At 41.5% G+C, this 8905-nt stretch overlaps 1 long non-coding RNA gene across 1 annotated transcript; it reads left to right on the top strand.

The window, feature by feature from the left end:
- Positions 1–1719: 1719 nt before the first annotated feature.
- Positions 1720–2602, top strand: LOC125960718 (uncharacterized). Its single transcript, XR_007470687.1, has 2 exons — positions 1720–2264; positions 2346–2602. It is a non-coding gene; the product is annotated as an uncharacterized LOC125960718 (long non-coding RNA).
- Positions 2603–8905: the final 6303 nt, after the last annotated feature.

Here is an 8905-nt window from a genome sequence, read left to right as displayed (position 1 = left end):
GTCTAGGGAGGTTAATTATGTGAAGTGACTAGGAAATACACTAGGGAAACTAATGGAATTTGGGGACCCAGGGCGCACCAGCCAAAAATATGCCCCAATGGCATATTGATTATCTAGAACAGAAGTTACTTAAGAAATGTCCAATGCAATATGGACGTTCTGACCTCCTTTCTGTCCCACTGAGAACAGGAACTAAACCTCTCATGTGAAAGGTGCAGTCCCTGCATCTGGAGGTAGGACACCCTGATCACCAGAGAGAGGGAATTCAGGCCGAGAAGCCTGTAAAACAAACCTTGTTACTTCTTTACTAGCCCAAGCCCAAACCCTGTTTAGATTCTCACTAATTGAGCACCCAAAGCCTAAGGTTTTTGTCCTGTCAATTTCTTACCAATTTATTGTTTCTTTGTCTAAAAAGTATAAAATATGTCTGCTTTGTCCACTTCTTAGGTCCCTTTTCTATGAGAAAGTTAAAGTTTGTTTCTTTTTCTCCTGTTCATCTGTCCTGTGCAATTTCATCATTAGTGCAGCCACAAGAACTCAAGATGGGTAGGGGGAAATTTCCCCTCCCCAACGCAAGAGAAAGGTTATTTTCAAAAGGTCTGTTTGTTCAGACTCATCTGAACATCAACTCCCCTTCTCCAGTGATAAGAAGTTTCTCTTCTTCCTGGTACTGGGAGGGCACCTTTCTCACGGGAAATTTACGCCTGGCTTTTGGGCAGAAGGAGAAGGGCAGAGAGGCCTTCCTGAACCTGCTGTATGTCAATTGCCTTCAGCTCAAAATAATCAATATGCCGAAGTGACATACTTGAGGGTGGCATGTCCCGATCCCCTTCAATGGGCTCCAGGATTTTCTTGCTGGATCGTCATTTACTTGCCCCGGCAGGGGGCAGGGCTGGATGTTTGAGTGGTTTTCAGGATATTCTCAGGGATGGCCCCTGGGTGTAGCTGGGAGGTCCTCCACCTCTCGCTTCATTTGCTGTGTTTTAGTGAAGGAAATGGCATTGGATCTTAGGCATGAACTCAAGGGCTGACCTTCACACTTGCTATATTGGCCCACCCGATACATTTATTTCCATTTCCTCAGTCCTTTGTTCTCTCTAGCACTGATTACTGAGGCGCGCACAGATGGATCATTTTTCACAGGTGGCATGATTCACTCTTTGCCCTTTAAAATATCTGTCCAGCAATTCGTCCAATTTTGCCTGCAATGTTTGACATGATCTCACAATTTTCAACTTATTATCTGTACTTATGTTTTTGTCAGAGTGACACATTTCTTCTAAGATAATGATCCTAAAACATCTTTGCAACCAAACCTCATCCGACAGAAAAATATAATGGCAGACCTGACTGTGCATGCCCGTTGAGAGTATCTTTTGGTGCCGGCACAGTTGAAGTGCCTCCTCTCTGGAAGAGTTTTATTCTAAGTTTATAAATTATTTAGTAGACAGGGCTTCTGTGGTATTAGTTTGGAGTCAGTTACACCAACAATTCATTGCTTATCTTCTCCTTGTCTCTTAGAAGACAGTGGGGTGTAACTCAACAGGGACGGACTAGGAACCACGGTCCTTCCCACACCCCATAGCTCATTTGTTCTTGGACCCAGGTCTCTGCACCTCAGTTTGGTCACCTTTGAAATGAGAGGGTAAACTAGATTATTTGAATTGTGCATTCCAATGCTTAGATTCTATAAATGCTATTCAAGGCTGTGCATTTCTGTTCATCCAAAAAACTTTTATTGTGTGCAGGTATACGGTGTTAGGTGTATTATGCAAAGAGGAATCAGAAAAGTTGCCATTGTTAATAGTTAATAGAGAGTTAATAGTCTAACAGAAGACATAAGTGCATAAATAATAACACACAATTTATAAAATGATAGACATCTCTAGAAAGGAACAGAAAAAACAATTTCTACTTCAAGTTGGTCGTCCATTTTTGGAGAGCCAGTTAAGATGCTACCCCTCAGTCAGATTGCTTGTGTAAGTAAGATTAAGGGCAAGGCAGACAGCGATTTAATACTTTTTGTTTTTGTGTATGTGAGAATTTTTATGATTATAAAAGTAATGCATGAGAAAATGGGCAAGGGACTTGAACAGACATTCACAGAAGGCTAGTCAACATATGCAAAGGGGCTTCAGCTCATTAGAAAACAGGGAAATGCAACTAACCATCCTGAGAAACCACTACACACCCACCCAAAAGGGCTAAGATGATACCACGTGTTCACCGAAATGGGCAACAATGAGAACTCTCATAAGCCGCTGGTGAGTGTGTAAATTCACACAATCACTCTGGGACACTCTGTGGCGTTACTACTAAAGCAACCAACCCTCTCCACACTGCAGGACATAGATATTCTACTTCTAGGTTCTACCCCAGAAGAAATGTGTGCACTTGTGAATGAAAAGACATGGAAAAAGAATGTTCATAGCAGCGTTATTCATCACAGCAGCGCTGTCCGTCAACAGTAAAGCAGGTAGATACATTTTGGAAGATTCATAACTGTAAATACTATGGTATTTTTCTGTACAGTCCTTTTTGTGCATATGTAATATTAAAGATACGCCCTCTGTGCCCTTCCATTAAAAATGTAATAACACAAGCATTTCTTCCTAAGATAAAAAGTTATTTGTGAACATTTTAATGGTCACACGGTAGTTGACCGTATTCTTGTTACTATGAAAATTAACATGCACTGTGTGCCAAGCACTGTGTTCAGTACTTCGTTTTCTCTATCCAGCCTGATCCCAGAGTGCTGTGCTTCAGCACAATCATTGTTTCATGTCATCACCTATGGCTGAAGTCCAGGCAATCTGCCTCTGCCCAAAACCCCAGCCTCTGAGGCTGCTGGTCCGCTAGTCCTCAAAGCGTCCTTTTATCTCCTTACCGAACCATTAGCAACCAGGGCCACAACCTCAGGCCCACTAGCCTAGCCAATTCCATCTACCAGAGCAATGCTAATACTTGGAACAAAGTGGACATGGTACCACACTTGCTGCTGGTATGGCTGTCCTCCAGTTTATCTATTCCTTTCTGGAAATTTCAACCTTATCATCTCACTCTTACTCTCACAATTCTACCTCAAAAATTTGACTGAAGACAGGATATTAAGAACCCTGACAATGTACTTCCATAATCTTCCTATTCTTTTTTTCCTTCCCACTATCACCCAGGCAGGAAGGAGCTTGACATTCCCTCTTGACTTGACATTCCGTCTTCTCAGCGGGAGCTCCTCTTCCTTAAGGCAGTAAAACCACATGGTCTAAGAGAAACCAATGGGAATCTCTTCTCTGCCATGGAAGGAACTCTATGGTCTGAGTCCTCCAGACTTAGCCCTTGATATGGGACCAGAAGACAATACCAGCAATTGGTAAATATCCCAAACAAAAATATATTGCTCTACTATCCAAAAATTTATCTTTGTCTTACAATTACTATTTTTAGTGTAGAGTGAATGCCTGCCTCACGTCTCTCCTGAACTGTATTTATGTGTTTTTTGTTGTTGTTGTTGTTGTTGTTGTTGTTTTGCGGTACGCGGGCCTCTCACTGTTGTGGCCTCTCCCATTGCGGAGCACAGGCTCCAGACGTGCCGGCTCAGTGCCATGGCTCACAGGCCCAGCCGCTCCGCCGCATGTGGGATCTTCCCGGACCAGGGCACGAACCCGTGTTCCCTGTATCGGCAGGCGGACTCTCAACCACTGCGCCACCAGGGAAGCCCTATGTATTTTTTTCATCACCACATTTACAGGCCAGAAAGAGAGAGAAAGAGAAAAAAAGAGAGAGAGAAGAAAAGAAGTAAAAGAATCTTCAGTTACTTTAATTTGCACATTTTAAATTTCTAACATTGAAATATTTTTCATTTGTTAACAATTTTTATTTATATTTCTATGCAATGTTATATCCTTTATTCATTGCCTTATATGGATTTTTTTCTCATAGATCTTTATGACCATTTACTTTTAAAAATTAAGCACAATAACATTTTGTTTGTCATATTAGCTGAAGATACATTTCCCAATTTTTTCACCTTTTAATTTGATTTATATAGTTGGTTTCTGGTAGTTTAAAACGTTATATTATCAAATTGATGGATTTTCTGTTTTCCATTGCCTTTAAACTTGAAAAGTCCTTCCACATTCAAAGCCCAATAAATATTTACCTTCATTTTTGGAAATGTTTATGGTCTGATATTCTTATAACTAAAGCTTTAAGTGAAGTCAAAAATCTAATATGAGTACAATTACTCTTTAAGTAAGATACATTTCTGAGTTGGAAACTGGTTTTTTATTGACTCTCTACAATGTACCACACATTTTATATACACCTGCATTTACTCTACCCCCAAATGCTTGCAGACGGACATTACTGTTTTCCCTTCAAAGATGATACAACTCAAGATGAGAAAGGTCAAACACAAACTTGCTCAGACAGTGATCGGCGCAACTAGATTTAAACCCAGCTGGGACTACCCATGAGATATGACTGGCTCTGAAGACCATGCTATACGTTGTGGACAGTGTAGTCAAGCATTTAAAAAACCAGCTCATGGCTGCTAGTGTTTAAACTTAACTGATTTCTCCAAGTTTCAGCTTCCAAATTCACAATGCCCCCCAAAATAATTTAAATTGAAGTGAAGGGAACAATTGTGCTACGTTTCCTGAAAAACTGATGACGTTTTACTCTTCTTTTGGTCTCCAGTCCCACTCCCAAACAATTTTATTAAAAAGCAAAAGTGGGCTTCCCTGGTGGCACAGTGGTTGAGAGTCTGCCTGCCAATGCAGGGGACATGGGTTCGTGCCCCGGTCCGGGAAGATCCCACATGCCGCGGAGTGGCTGGGCCCGTGAGCCATGGCCGCTGAGCCTGTGCATCCGGAGCCTGTGCTCTGCAACGGGAGAGGCCCCAACAGTGAGAGGCCCGCGTACCGCAAATAAAAAAAAAAAGAAAAAAAGAAAAAGCAACAACAAAAAATGTCCTGAACCATTTTTCCTACCTAGCTATAACATTGCGCTAAAGTATGCACTAGTACTGCCCAATAGAATTTTCTCTGATGAGGTACATCTTCTGTATCTGCACTGCCCAATACAATACTGTGCCACTGGTCACATGTGGCTATTGAACACTTAAAAGTGTGGTTAGTATAACTGATGAACTAAATTTTTAATTTACTTTAATGAAAATTAGTTTAAGTTTAAGGAGTCACTGGCTACTAACTGGCAAGTGGCTAGTGTATGGACAGAACAGGTCTATAGATTAAGTCCCTGTAATTAAGTATCAAAGACTTTCAAATACCAAATTTTAAACCTAAAATTTCTTCCCTTATGTTAGTCCATTGTAAGCAAAATAATTGTAGTTTAGCATCTGGTTCACTTTACCAGAATGGAATTAGTAGTCACATCCACCAGTAGAATGTCAGTAAGAGCTTCCTCATGGGCTGCTATTTCTAAAAAAGAAAATGTATAGACTCAATAGCACATGCATTATTTATGTTAAAACTGCTCGCAGTGGGTCATGCCAAGTGGGAAGAATAACAGTGTCCATCATCGCTGAATCCTAACTCTAACCTGCCCATATCTTCCCCATCGTTATCCAAATCTTCCTGAAATCCTTAATAAAAATGGTAGCTGACATCAGAAATATTGAAGGCCTACAGAGAGACTCCGATTTCTCTTTGAATATTCACCAGTAGCTTCACTGCTTCCAGAAAACAAAGGTCATAAAAACCCAAAATAAGGGTGAAAAAAACAAAAGACTGAGAGTACAAGAAGTCAACAGAAAAAATACACTTTTCTGAATTGGACTGGTTACCAAGAGTCTCAATTCAAACTACATGAGGTCTTTTCCACACCTTGGCAATCGTAAATAATGCTGCTATGAACACTGGGATACATGTATTTTTTCCAATTAGTGTTTTGGGGTTTTGTTTGATATATAGCCAGGAGTGGAATTGCTGGATCATATGGTAGTTCTATTTTTAGTTTTTTGAGAAACCTCCATACTGCTTTCCACAGTGGCTGCACCAACTTACATTCTTACCAAGAGTATACGAGGGTTCCCTTTTCTCTACATCCTGGCCAACATTTGTTGTTTGTGGTCTTTTTGATGATAGCCATTCTGACAGGTGTGAGGTGATACCTCATTGTGGTTTTGATTTGCATTTCCCTGATGATTAGCAATGATGAGCATCTTTTCATGTGCCTGTTGGCCATCTGCACTTCCTCTTTAAAAAAATGTCTATTCAGTTCTTCTGCCCATTTTTTAAGCAGGTTATTTGGTTTTTTGATGTTGAGCTGTTTATATATGTTGGATATTAATTCCTGTGGGTCAAATCATTTGCAAATATTTTCTCCCATTCAGTAGATTATCTTTTTGTTTTATCATTGGTTCTTTGCTGTGCAGAAGCTTTTAAGTTTAATTAGGACCCATTTGTTTATTTTTGCTTTTGTTTCCATTACTCTAGGAGACGGATCCAAAAAAACATTGCTGAAATTTATGTCAAAGAGTGTTCTGACTACGTTTTCCTCTAGGAGCTTTTTAGTATCTGATGTTACATTTAAGTCTTTAATCCATTTTGAGTTTATTTTTTGTATATGATATTAGAGAATGTTCTAATTTCATTCTTTTGCATGTGTCTGTCCAGTTTTCCCAGCACCACTTATTGAAGAGACTGTCTTTTCTCCATTGTATATTCTTGCCTCCTTCATCATAGATTAATTGACCATAAGTGGATGGGTTTATTTCTGGGCTCTCTATCCTGCTCCATTGACCTGTGTACCTTTTTTGTGTCCATCAACAGATAAATGGAGAAAGAAGATGAGGTATATATATATATACAGTGGAATACTCAGCCATAAAAAAGAAGGGTATTTTGCCATTTGCAGGAATATGGATGGACTTGGAGGGCATTATGCTAAGTGAAATGTCAGACAGAGAAAGACAAATACTGTATGATATCACTTATATGTGGAATCTAAAAAGTACCACAAACTAGTGAATGTAACAAAAAAGAAGCAGACTCACAGATATAGAGAATAAACTAGTGGTTACCAATGAGGAGGAAGGGAGGAGCAACATAGGAGTGAAGGAGTGACAGGTACAAACTGTTGGGTATAAGATAGGCTTGAGGATGTATTATACAGCATGGGGAATATAGCCAATATTTTGTAATAACTGTAAATGGAATGTAACCTTTAAAAACTGTATAAAAATAAGAAGTAAAAAAATTGATATAGCAATTAAAAACTAAATAAATAAAGTAAAGTATATATGAAAATAAAAGTAGATGAGGTCCCTCTTTGCAATGCATCCCACCCTTCCCTTCAGGACTGGACCTCCAGGGACTTGCTCTTTCATTGCAAATGGCCAACCAAACGTTTCCATCCTGCTGCTGCACCAGAGCCTTTTAGGTTTGGCTCTGGTCCCTGAAAGTAAAAAGTATTTCTGTCTGGTTCCCAGAGTATCCACCTCTGGCTTCCAACTGTGGTGCCCTGCTCTGAACAAGCCCTACTTCACTCCTTTTCCAAGGTTTTCCACTGTTTGTGACCCTAAAATTCTCCCTTTATTCCTATTCCATCAATCTTTACACCGGATGGTTTACCCATAGAGTTTTCAGCAACCAGTTGTTAAAAACATAGCCTACTTCTCCTGTGTTTGGAATGAAGTAGCTACTGAACAAATATTTTGTGAATGACTCATAACCCGGGAACATTTAAGCTGCTGAATGAATGATCAAGCCCCTCCCAGCCAGGGAATTGATGTCACCATCACCCACTTCAGGGTAGTGTCACAACTACTAAAATACCTTAAATATCTGTGACAGGAATAAAATTTTTGAGGCATTAAGTCAATATCTTCTTGTTTCTGGTGATTCATTTCCCCTAACTGTTCTGGAAGTTGCTACCCATTGGACCCAGGGCCAGAATTGGATGAGAACAAGCACCATCACTGCACTTTGTTTAAAAATGAGGTCTTGGGCTTCCCTGGTGGCGCAGTGGTTGAGAGTCCGCCTGCCGATGCAGGGGACGCGGGTTCGTGCCCCGGTCCGGGAAGATCCCACATGCCGCGGAGCGGCTGGGCCTGTGAGCCATGGCCGCTGAGCCTGCGCATCAGAAACCTGTGCTCTGCAACGGGAGAGGCCACAACAGTGAGAGGCCCGCGTACCGTAAAAAAAAAAAAAAAAAAAATGAGGTCTTAAAATATTATAGTTAGACAAAAGTCTAAAAACAAACACTCCTGTTTTGCAAAAGCTGAGTCTTGCTGAGAAAAAAAAAGGTTAAAAAGGAAATGTGTGTGGTCTGATGAGCTGGATGTCAGAGGACTGGTTCTGGGGAAGAAGGGAGAGACAGGCAGTTCTTAGTCCCAAGAAGGGATTAATCGCTAAGCCCCCATGACAGCCTTCCTGGGCTGCAGAAAGGAGCTGATTGAGGGGTAGGGGAGAAGGGCCAGGGCCAGACCTGGGGTAGGGAGAATCAGAGAGGTTTGGGGGGAATCTGTGAACACAGTGTGAACAGGGAAACTAGCCAGCTTCTCATAGATTTCCAGCCATCCTGCCCTGGGGGAATGGACCTGGGGCCACCCCAGCCCCCAGGGGTATCACACACTGCAGTGTGGTACTAAGATGGCAAAGAGAGGATGGGACTGGGGAGAAGGAGGATATAGGTACCAGGGGAACCATCTGACTGGATGAGGCTTGGAGACAGAGTGCAGAATCCACAGACCCATGGAGACCATGTGAGTGGCCTACTGGACATCAGCAAGGGACGTCAGCACGATATCCGAGGTGCATGGGGCTGATCACCCCTCTATGAACAGCAAAGCCTGGGGAGCCGGCTCCTCCGCAGAAGGCTATGGGCTGCAGGGGGCAACCTAGGGACCAGAAGTCCTCCCCCCTTTACCTGGCACACAGTT

Source organism: Orcinus orca, chromosome 12 (genome assembly GCF_937001465.1).
Source record: "Orcinus orca chromosome 12, mOrcOrc1.1, whole genome shotgun sequence".
NCBI classification, from domain to species: Eukaryota; Metazoa; Chordata; class Mammalia; order Artiodactyla; family Delphinidae; genus Orcinus; species Orcinus orca.
Note: the sequence above shows the minus strand (reverse complement) of the source record. Positions and strands in the feature narration are given on the sequence as shown.